The sequence below is a fragment of the Salvia splendens genome, chromosome 3 (genome assembly GCF_004379255.2).
Source record: "Salvia splendens isolate huo1 chromosome 3, SspV2, whole genome shotgun sequence".
Taxonomy (NCBI): Eukaryota; Viridiplantae; Streptophyta; class Magnoliopsida; order Lamiales; family Lamiaceae; genus Salvia; species Salvia splendens.
In genome coordinates this window covers 27,647,288-27,659,123 of record NC_056034.1, presented here as the reverse complement: position 1 = coordinate 27,659,123, position 11,836 = coordinate 27,647,288, and the positions used below count along the sequence as shown (strand labels likewise).

General features: G+C 37.5%; 1 long non-coding RNA gene across 1 annotated transcript; it reads right to left on the bottom strand.

Annotated features, from left to right (window-relative positions):
- Positions 1-10,170: 10,170 nt before the first annotated feature.
- Positions 10,171-11,499, bottom strand: LOC121795673. Its single transcript, XR_006049601.1, has 4 exons — positions 11,321-11,499; positions 11,051-11,237; positions 10,785-10,976; positions 10,171-10,502 (listed from the first exon to the last, which is right to left on the bottom strand). It is a non-coding gene; the product is annotated as an uncharacterized LOC121795673 (long non-coding RNA).
- Between the last annotated feature and the right edge of the window lie 337 nt (positions 11,500-11,836).

The window sequence follows — 11,836 nt, the reverse complement described above, 5'->3', positions numbered from 1 at the left end:
TCAGCCCTAAATATTTTGTATTTGTCTATAACCTTGGACTTTTCATAGATTAAATATTTGTATCCATAATAAGATTTGTCGTCTATAAATGATATATAGTATTATTGACCATTCCAAGAAGCCGAAGAGAATGGACCACAAATATCTATATGTATCAATTCTAAGACGTTTGTAGCTCTGTTGGCAATTAATTTCTTTTATTTGGCTTGCTTTCCTTTGATACGCTGAACACACACATCATGCTCTGAAAATGTATTTGTATTCAATAAATCATATAATACAAGTCTCTCAATTCTATATTTTGAGATATGACCTAACCGCTTTAGCTATAAATTTATCGAATATGCATTATTTAATTTTCGTTTAATCCATTTTGAGTTAACATTTAAAGATTCTGAATATGAACTAATAGAATAAACATGTAAAGATTGTCGTATGTACTTAAAGGAATAAATGTCTATAATACCAGAATTATTTTAAGAAAGAAACTTAGCAAAATCAAATATTCACAATCATTTCTGAAACATGGATCATCAACTAAACATAAACTGCATGCGTGCATAATATGAATTGATTATCAATTCATCCCTTGTCTAATTCTTTACGTTAATTAGCTTAGTAGATTCACCAAATAAATACAATGATTCAATTCTCAATACTGAATTTCCTTATCAAAGCTAAAAAATTAATTTTGCAAAACCATACAAATTAGTCACGTTGCGTGATATGCGTAATTCTCAAATCTTAAGACTGAAGAAAGATTTGATCAAAACAAAACCAAAACTAACAAGGAAGTATCCATCCATAAAACAGGCCAAAAAATTCTCTATACAAACCAATTTGATTCTAATTGATTCTTGCTAAACAATTAATTTTCTCAATTCTCGATTGAACTAAAAAATCAATTTAACAATTCAATCAATTTTTAAAAAAAGAACATACCTGACAATTACTAGTCTATGATACGTGGGTGCATATCACAATTCATTGCATTTATTCTATCAACATGCACAATACAACCCTCTAAGCCATCATTTCAGAAAGTAATTAAAATTCATAATTTTTGGTCGCCTATAATATATAATCACCACTAACACTTGTACAATTATAATAATGTGGACCCCACTCTCCACTAATATTATTTCCATTACCCTTTTCTCTCTTTTACTTTTTCCATTATTTATTAAAACTCGTGTTGAACCCAATATTAGTATAATGATATAAGTGTTAATGGTAATGGTATAAGTTGTAAATAAAATAATGTGTAGGGGTAGTATGTTGTTTGAAATTTTCAATATTAGAAAGTTCATATTCTTTAGGGATGGACGAAAAAGGAAATAGTTCATACTCTTTAGGGACGGAGAGAGTATTTCCTATATTTTATGAATGATCCAACTAAGTTGAGTCATTTCTTTTTTTTCTTTTTATAAAAAACAACACATAATCACTTTTACTTTATTACATCACCTACTTAACTTTCTATTTATCTTTCTTACTTTAATCCCCTTTCATACTTTTCAATACAATTTTTTAATCTTTATACCTAAAAGTTTGGACACAATTAAAATAGGACGGAGGGGTAGTTAAAAAGTAAAGCATCCAAGAAAACTAAAAGTCTACCATAAACCCTAATATCAAGAAATTCAATTCCTTGACTTACAAAGTGAGCAAAAATAACACTTAATTTTCTTTTTTTGCGGTTCTCAGAAAATTACCAATAGAGTGACTCTGATACCACTTGTTATGAAAAATTACATAAAGCTTTGTATGATAATTAATTAAGAACAAGTGAACAACAAAGAAGAAGCATAAACTACTTTGCAGTGGCTAAGCATCTTCCAGACGAACAGATACATTCTTCACGATAGTCTTTGGAGAGAATATATAAAGATAAATATATACTTTAGCCCAACTTAATTTTGAGTTAAATCACTTTAATTAGACCACTGAAAAATAATTACTCCCTCCGTCCGCGAATAGGAGTCCCGTTTTTTCATTTTAGTCCGTCCGCGAATAGAAGTCTCAATTCACTTTTACCATAAATGGTAATAGGGTCCCACCTTCCACTAACTCATTTCACTCACATTTCATTTAAAACTAATATATACAAGTGGGACTCCTATTCCACTAACTTTTTTCCATCATTTTTCTTAACATTTCTTAAACTCGTGCCGCCAAGAAATGAGACTCCTAATGGCGGACGGAGGGAGTATGTATATTAAATTAATTACGTGATTGCTCAAAGTTTCTAAGAGTGTCCACAATAGCACCGCCGCGGCGGCCGCGATGGTCTATTGCAAGCCGCAATGGCGCCGCGGCGGTGCTTTGACAGCCGAGAACACGGCTTTGCCGGGTGGGAGGACGGCGATCGCGCGGCGGAGCCGCGGTGGCCTATTGTGAGCCGCGAGACCGTCGCCGCGGTCAAAATAGATTTTTCTAATTCTTTAATTTTTATCTATAAAATACATATTTCCAATTCATTTTTTTCATTCCATTCTAATTAATTTTGTTCTAGTCCAATTAAAATATACCAACAATTAAAAAAACGTGAGGCGTGGCTTGACAAGTTTTATGTGGCTGAGGCATGGCTGTGATGACCAGGCGGATGAGTTTTTTTTGTGGCTGAGGCGTGGCTGTTCCACAAATAGAGTGTCCAAAGTAGTGGCGCCGCGGCGGCGCCTATTGCAGCCTTAGGACGAGCCGCGGCGGGGGAGAGAGCATCGGGTACTCGACGCGCGGCAGCACCGCGGCGGCGGTGATCCTTTGATTTTTTTTATTCATTAATTTATTTCTATAAAATACTTATTCCCAATTCATTTTTATTATTCCATTCCAATATCAAATCTCAATTTTTTCTCTAATTTTGTTCAAGACCAATTAAAATATACCAACGATTAAAAAAAAGTGTAAAATGTGGTTGTGGCGTGGCTGTCATTGTGGTTGGACAAATTTTTTGTGTCTGTGTTAATTAGGCATACAAGTTTTTATAACTGTGATGACTAGGCGGACAATTTTTTTTGTGGCTATGGCATGACTGCTCCACCTACTGTGGACACTCTTAGACCAAGTTTATCGGTGCTCTTGGCCGACCTCCAAGTCAATTTCAATTAAAAAAAATAAAAATTGAAACAGGAGGCCTCTCTCTCTCCTTGACCGAGGCCTCCTCCATGGCAAACACCAACTGTCCGGTCTCCATTCTATTTTATTTCATCAACCAATGAGATTGTGCCAAATGGCACAATTTCATTGTTTGATATTATTATTTTTAATTAAAATGTTTTTAATATATTATATTAAAAAATTATATCAAAATTTATAATTTTTCTTCCTCTATAGATAGAGAACACATTTGCTATAGTTTTGCATACAAAAAAATAATCATCTTTTCTCCCCCTATGATACTTGTTTGATAAATTTTCATATTTTTTAATTCCCTTTGTTGCTAACTATAGAGGATGATGAGAATAATATATTCTCGACTCCCTAAATTTCTATCATTCCCAAAATTTTAATCTTTCTCAAGATTATTTCCCTAGCTTTGAAGATTTTCCGAATTCTGATCAATTCCAAAGTTCATTTCAAAGTTCATTTCAATTATTGTAATTTATGTTTTTTATTTGTTTGTTTTTAAAATTTTTAGTTTGCCATTTATTACATTTTTCTATAAATTTACAATAATAAGTATTTCATGTAATAAAAATATTATTAAAAAATAATATAAAAATAAATATATAATAGTGTGGTTGGGTGGTGATTGATAAACTATGAAAATATGTATGGTTGAGTTGAATGAATATTGATGATGTGGAGGAGATAGAAATGAATTAAATATTGAAAAATGGATAGTTGGGTTGGGTTAGAACATCCACAATAAGAATAGCTCAGCCATAGCCCAGCCATAGCCTAGCCACAAACTCCTCCTGCCACATCATCAGCACTAAAACTCATTCTGCCACATCATCGGGACAAACAACTGGACAAGCAATAGCCCAGCCAAAGCCTAGCCACAATAAACAAAATGATAAAAAACAAATAATTAACAATCACACAAAATACAGAATTAAATTTACGACACAGATTCGGGAAAACTCAATAATAATATTAAAATTTTAAAAAGTACACTAATTAAAAAAAATTACAGAAATCTAAAAAAAACTCATGCTCCACACACGAGCCCCCCCGCCTCCGCCTCACTCCTCGCCGTCGTAGCCGTAGCCGCCGCTGTTGTCGCCGCTATCCGGGACCCCCAAATCTGCGGCATCTGAGCCCGCATCTGAGCCCCCTCCTGTGCCGCGGCGGGATTCAAATCGGCCCGCATACTCACGAGCATTGCGTGAAGAAAAATCTTCTCCTCTGGGTCAGTTACATCCCTCTATTCAGCTAAGATCTTGTACATCTGAGTCCGCGCTTGTTGACACGCGAAGAAGAGGAGCTCGGATGTCGACCCGCCAATAGGGGGGATGCCGACTGGACCTCCTGGGAGGTCTGGCGAGCCCGTTGCGCCCGCCTTTGACCAACCGGGCATCATCTGTTGCCAAGGGTACATGTTGTAGTACCCGACCATTGGACCACATCCCACTCCCACGGGTACCGTGGGAGTTTGAGACCCGCTCGTCTCTGGCATAGGCTCGTTGTTGTGCTCCATTTCGCGTTGTTGCTCTTGTACAGAAATTAAGATAAAGAGAATACTCGTTCAAATAAGTGGTGCAAATGAAAATGACGTGCAAATCGCGTATATATAATGTTTCGAAAATTAAATAAAAAAAATTCCGCTTGCCGATCGGGAGCCTCAATGGCGGCTAGCCGATCGGCGAGCACATCGGCCAGCGCTCGGGAATCGGCGTGCGCTCGCCGTTTTTCTCGCTGATTTGGCGCTCGCCGACTGCAATGGTTCGGCGAGCGGACCGGCTAGCCGGTGGGCTCGCCGCCATTATGGATGCTCATATAAACTTAGTCTTGTGGACACTCTAGTGAGGCATAAAAATCACTATACATTGTCTAGAATCGAGACGCCGAAAAGAATCAATCTAACTTGGAAAAAGATTGAGGCATAAAAATCACTATACATTGTCGAGAATTGAGACGCTGAAAAGAATCAATCTAACTTGGAAAAAGACCCAAGAGAGATGTTTAGCCTAAAAGGAAATCAAATGGACAAGCAAAAGATGCAATGCATACTGCGTCAGACCGCGAGAAGCTTTTGCTTCTACCAATGCTTTGACCTATAATCAGCAATTAAACAAGTTAAAGCAAAATTAGTGGAACAATAAATAAAAATAAAAATAAAAATAAAAATAAAAATAAAAATAAAAATAAAAATAAAAATAAAAATAAAAATAAAAATAAAAATAAAAATAAAAATAAAAATAAAAATAAAAATAAAAATAAAAATAAAAATAAAAATTGAAATTCACTAAGAGCATCCGCAACGCGTCTCGCCCCGTCTCGGTCTCGTCTCGGAGAGACGAGACGGCAGCGAGACGCCGATGCAGCCCTCCGTCTCGTCCCGGTCTCGTCCCTGTCTCATCCCGGAGGGTGGGTTCACGAGACAGCTCGCCACGCGCCAGCGCCACGTGGCGCGCGCTGGCGCTAGGCGTGACGCTCACTCGCCGGCCCGCGAGTGGGCGTCGTCATGCTGACGCAATAAATCATTTTTTTAAAAATCGATTTTAATAAAATAATTAAAAACGGTAATATTCTCATTCAACGGTAATTTTTTCTTTTTTTATTCTATAAACACTCCTCTTTCATTCTCATTCTACACACAAACACACATCTATTCTTCTCAATTCATCTCTCTTTTCTCTCCAATTTTCATCTCACCTCTCCAATTTTCATCTCAAAATGTCCGGCGACGGAAACGCTGGCGGCTCCGGCGGCTCCGGCGGCTCCGGCGGCTATGACTTGAATACGTTTGACGACTGGGGGACATGTACAATGTCTTGGGTGCTTCCGATTCCGGTTGGTCGACGCCGGGCACCCAAGGCTCATCAAAGCCGGCAGTGTACCAACCACCCTATTTTGACGTGGATGCATACTCTCATCCCCCCGCCCCAAGGTATGGTCAAATCGCACGGATTATCCCAAATTAGGGAGGATTTTCCAGCTGAACCCACTCCGGAAGGAGGACGAGGCGGTGGAAGCTCCAGGGGTCGCGCATTCGACCCCGTGGAGGAAGAGGATGAGGAGGTCGAGGAGGTCGAGGATGTAGGCCGTCATCCATACAGCCACAAAGACACGATGACTCTGTTCAATGCTTGGGTCAGCGTCTCGTACGATCCCATCATCGGGAATCAACAAACCCACAAGTGTTTTTGGGAAAAGGTCACCGACTCCTACAACGAGAACAAGCCAAAGGGCTCACGTCGTCGCACCATGAAGATGCTCCGCAGTCATTTTGACCGAGTCGACAAAGATGTCAAAAAATTTTGCGGGATCTACAAGAATGAAGCGGCGAATTACCAAAAAGGAGCCAGTGGAGCCGACATTCTGAGAGCAGCTTTGCGAGTCTTTTTTGACGACAACAGCAAAGAATTCAAACATGTCGATGTTTGGGAGGCGGTCAAAGACGTTGAAAGGTGGGCTGGCGGTGTCCAGTCTAGCACGGGCTCGTGCTCGAAACGCACGAAGCACACGGCGGGTGGCCAATACTCGTCTAGTGAGGGCGGGTCAGGCAACGCGTCATAGGAGGTTGAGGGCACGGGCACCAATGCCGGGGGCTCCTCCAGTGGGAGCCGTCGGCCGCAAGGGACCAAGGCGGCGAAGGCGGCTAGAGGGAGGAGGGACCGAGGCGAATCAAGCCAGGCGGGCTCGGTCTCGGGCTCGAACACCCTATTGTCCATGTACTTGACCGCCACGATGGCTGACACTTCCCCAATATCAAGCCCATCTTGTCGGAATTGAGTATATGGCAAGACAAATTGGTATTCCGCCTACAGGTGGCTTGAGTGCACCGCCACCGCCTTCGAGGGATGATTCGCCGGCGGAGTAGTTTTTATAATTTATATAAAATTATTTTTAAATTATGTATTTTATTTTTTTTTCCACTTTTTTATTATGTGTTTTTATTTTTTTCCACTTTTTATTTTTTTAGGATTTTAAATTGTAATTTTATTTTATTTAATGAAGTGTCTTTTTATTAATTGAATTTGTTGGAAATAAAAATAAAAATTGAAATTGAATGAATAGTTAAGGGATAAGATGATTAAGAGATGATTAAAAGATGGAGGGTTGCAGGTGTTGTCTTTTAGTTAAGAGATGTGATGAAAAGCACAGTGGGGCCCATGAATAGTGAAGAGATGAGACGGTTAAGAGACGGAGAAGAGACAGCGTTGCGGATGGCCTAATACCTGATAAAACATTATTAGTAAAGTATAATACTCCTTCCATCCAACTAGTATTAATTTGTTCCAAATAAAATGACACATGTCTATTTTCAAAATTAATAAAATAATTATCTTTCCAACTAATACACTTAATAAAAAGAAATTCAATTAAATATTCAACTCTCTTTTATTTCTATTAAATACTTGCTTCCAACTTTTTTTCTCCATTAAATGCATTAACCAATAAATTCATATCGACTAACATATTAGTCGAGATGAAGAAGCACATACATAGGTTTTTTTAGAAAAAGAGGATTCATGGTAATTAGTACTCCATCAATCCCATAATAGATGTTACACTTTCCTTTTTAGTTTGCTCCACAAAAGATGTCATATTTCCTTTTCCATCAGGAAAAAATCCATTTCACATTAATATAAATATACACTATTTTCTCTCTCCACCTAACACACAAAAAACATCTTATAAAATCTCATGTCATTTCCTGGGTGCCATTTATTATAGGACAGATGGAGTAATTAGTAATATAAGCTCAATACTAATCACCATCAGGAATAAATAGTCATTATAATTACGACAAAATGACAGTATAAGCTCAATACTAATAACCCTTAATTAAGTTAGGAGTAATAGTTTAGTACTTCATCCGTCCTAACTAAATTGAGTCGTATTCTTTTTGAGATGTCTTAATTAAGTTGAGTTTTTTTATAGAGAAAAAAAAACATCCAATCACTTACTTTACTCTCTCTTTACTTTTCGGATTGTCCCATAAAATATGAAACGTTTTCTAAAATGGAAATAATTATATCTCTACTTTTTCACCTCTTTTACTTTGCTCTCTCTTCATAAACTCACAATAAACACTATATAAAATCACGTTCTGATTCTCAAATGTTTCATATATAATGAAACGGAGATGTATATATGATTGGAGTCGGAGATGGTTTAAGAAAAATCATAAAAATAAGTGTATAAGACAATCTTCAACCATTTACACCAAACTCAAATCCATTTTTGTGTATATGTTAAAACCAAAAGTAATTTTACTTCAATCATTTACATCAAATTCAAACCCAAAAGAATTCATTTACATCAAATTCAAACCCAAAAAAATATGTTTTGCTGATTCAAGTATTGTTTTACTTCAGTTATCAATTATAGCCAATTGGAATTTGGAAGGACACCCATCATATTCTTGAATAGTATTGTTAGAATCAAACTCAAACCCAAAAGAATATGTTTTGCTGATTCAAGAATTGTTTTACTTTAGTTATCAATTATAGCCAATTGGAATTTGGAAGGACACCCATCATATTCTCGAATAGTATTGTTAGAATCACATAAGTTATCATCAGGATATAACGTAAATAATTTTCATTTGAAGTTAATAAAGTGAACATTATAGATCTTGAAACAAAAGGAAATTAGAAAAAAAGGCTGTCCTCTTCAACTTTGTTGCACCTCGAGCCAAACAAAACAAACACAAATAATCTATCAAGTTTATTCATTCATCACTTCTGTAGTTTATAAGACCATCCACAATAGGCGCCCAGCGACCGCCCAGCCGAGCGTCGGCGCTGGGCGGTTCGCTGGGCGGTCTATTGCAGTCGCCCAGCGGACGATTGGAGAGAGAAACCGCGCAGCGCTGGGCGGTTTCGTGGCGCTGGGCGGTGCGCTGGGCGATCCGCTCGGCGCTATTGCAGCGCCCGGATCGCCCAGCGCGATTTTTTTTTTAAATTCGAATTTTTGAAATTCAAATTTTTAAAAAAAATCAAATATAAAAAAATATTATTTATTTATAAAAATTGTTTTCTATATATTAAAATCAATTTTTATAAATAAATTTATGCTAGAAATTCGTTATAGCCCATATATATTTAATGGGCTTGCGAATTTATGAAACTCATTCTTGGTTGTCTCTCTTTTATAGAGACATCCTTGAATGTTTTATGTTCCACTTTCGATGTGGGACAATCTCATTCTTGGTTGCCTCTATTTTATAGAGACATTCTTGAATGTTTTATGTTCCACTTTCGATGTGGGACAAACTCATTCAAGGATGTTTCTCTTTTATAGAGAGATATCCATGAATGTTTTATGTTCCACTTTCGATGTGGGACAAACTCATTCAAGGATGTTTCTCTTTTATAGAGAGATATCCATGAATGTTTTATGTTCCACTTTCGATGTGGGACAAACTCATTCAAGGATGTTTCTCTTTTATAGAGAGATATCCTTGAATGTTTTATGTTCCACTTTCGATGTGGGACAAACTCATTCAAGGATGTTTCTCTTTTATAGAGAGATATCCATGAATGTTTTATGTTCCACTTTCGATGTGGGACAAACTCATTCAAGGATGTTTCTCTTTTATAGAGAGATATCCTTGAATGTTTTATGTTCCACTTTCGATGTGGGACAATCTCATTCAAGGATTTTCTATAAAATTGTATTTTAAATTATGTCATTTTTATTTTTTTAAGATTTTAATTATGTCTTTTTTTTTATTTTTAAACTTTAAGTTGTAATGTTATTTTAAATTTTCATTTGTAAATTTAATTAATGTAATTTTTTTTTAGTTATGTAATTTTTTTTAATTATGTACTTTTTAAATTTTATTAATATTAGTGAATTTTCCCGTATATGTCTCGTAAATTAAATTTCGTATATTGCGTTATTGTTAATTATTGCATTTTGTATATATTTGTTAATAGTGACGTGGATAGTATGTGGCTAGGCTATGACTGGGCTATTGCTGGGCTATTTGCTTGTTTTGATGATGTGGCAGGAGGATTTTTAGTGCTGATGATGTGGCAGTGGCTAGGCTAGGCTATGGCTGGGCTATTGCTGGGCTATTCCTATTGTGGATGGCCTAATCTAAATAAAAAATAATCAGTCGTTAATCTTTTTTCATCATCGTCTATTACTATTAACTACTGCCACTGTCCTACTGCATTACTCTGTATACCCATATTCTCTCTCTCTACTAAAAATATAATGAAATCGATGCAAAAATCATCATTTGGTGATTGGATGTATCCCAGGTTTAATACGTCCACTCTTGGGGAAGCCTGAGTTCCTGATTCATAGCTGGCTTCTCCTTTGTTGTCCTTGTAGGAACGGCCCATTCTGGTTTCTTCTTTGGTTCACACTAGCACCTGCAAATTTAGATAATAAGTTGTTAGCAAATACTCTCCTCCTGTCTCCCACAAAAAATAGTCTTTTCTTTTTTTGGTTTTTCGATACTCCTATATTTCATCCCAAAGAAGAGTGAGTTTTTGATACTATATTTCATCTCCCTTTTCAAAATAGAGTATTGTTAGCAAACAGTGTCTTACATTACCAATTTTGGTTTCTATTTTAGTGGGAGGGGGGGAGTAATTATTAATTTAATGCTGCATGCAGAGAAATTAAAACAGCAAATGAGTGAAGTTAATGACCTGGTTTGTTCCGGTTTTGGGCGGGGATGGATCCTAATCTTCTTGGCAAAAAAACTCCGGTTCCGATTCGCTCTTTTTGAAGGGCAGTTTGCTGCTGTTGAGGCTGTGCACAGAAGGCCAAGACGCCATGGATAAACCTTGACTTCTTCCTATTTCTCGGTCGATTTTCCACATGCTGTGATGCTGCTGAAACTGTAGCATAATTTGAGATTCAGTTTGAAAAATTAAAAAAAATAATAAAACAGGGTGAAGAAGAGGGGACTAACATTAGTGGCTTGCAGGTGCAGAAAAGCGAGAGAGGCTTCGGTTTGCGGCGTCGGTGTCTTAACAAAGGGCTTGAACGGCGCCGTTTCACCAGTAATTCGCATCCTCTGCAGCAGCACATAGTAAATCCCAACCACTAATTTCCCTGGACGAAGAAGCGCATAGAGTCGATTGCGGCGACTCCAATCCCTACATCAATGAAAAATCAAAAATGAAAATGAAAATTCAAATCCAAATTCAGCAAGTAAATACTATGAGAGAGAAGTAGAAACCTTGGAGGTGTGAGTGATAAAATCGTCTTCGTCGCTCTCGGTCTCGGTGGCTGAGCTCAGATCATCCGCCGTCTTGGTCTTGGACAAGTCGGACTTGAAGTCCATGAGCAAATCATCGTCTGTGAGAATCTCTGAGGGTAGCCAGAACTCTCCATCACGAAGCTCTTGCGCCATGCCAACTTTCGGGAGGCGTAGATGGTGGGAAATTTATGTGTAGAGTGAGGGAGTTATATAATAAGGTGGGAACCCTAGAAGCGCGGCGGTGCCCAGAAATACTTTGAAATACAGTTGTAGTCATGTAAGATTGTGGTGGGGTCCGCCTCTCACTAGGTTCGCCCCTTTTTTCTCACTTGGGCATATATTTTTAATTTTATTTTCAATTGTTAAATAAGCAGTGCGTTAAATAACTGAAGTGTATTGATTGTAAATAGGGATAGGGGTATTAGAGCATTCTCATCCGTGCTCGGGGTATTAGAGCATCCTCATCCGTGCTCTTGCCAACGAGCACGGATGTGG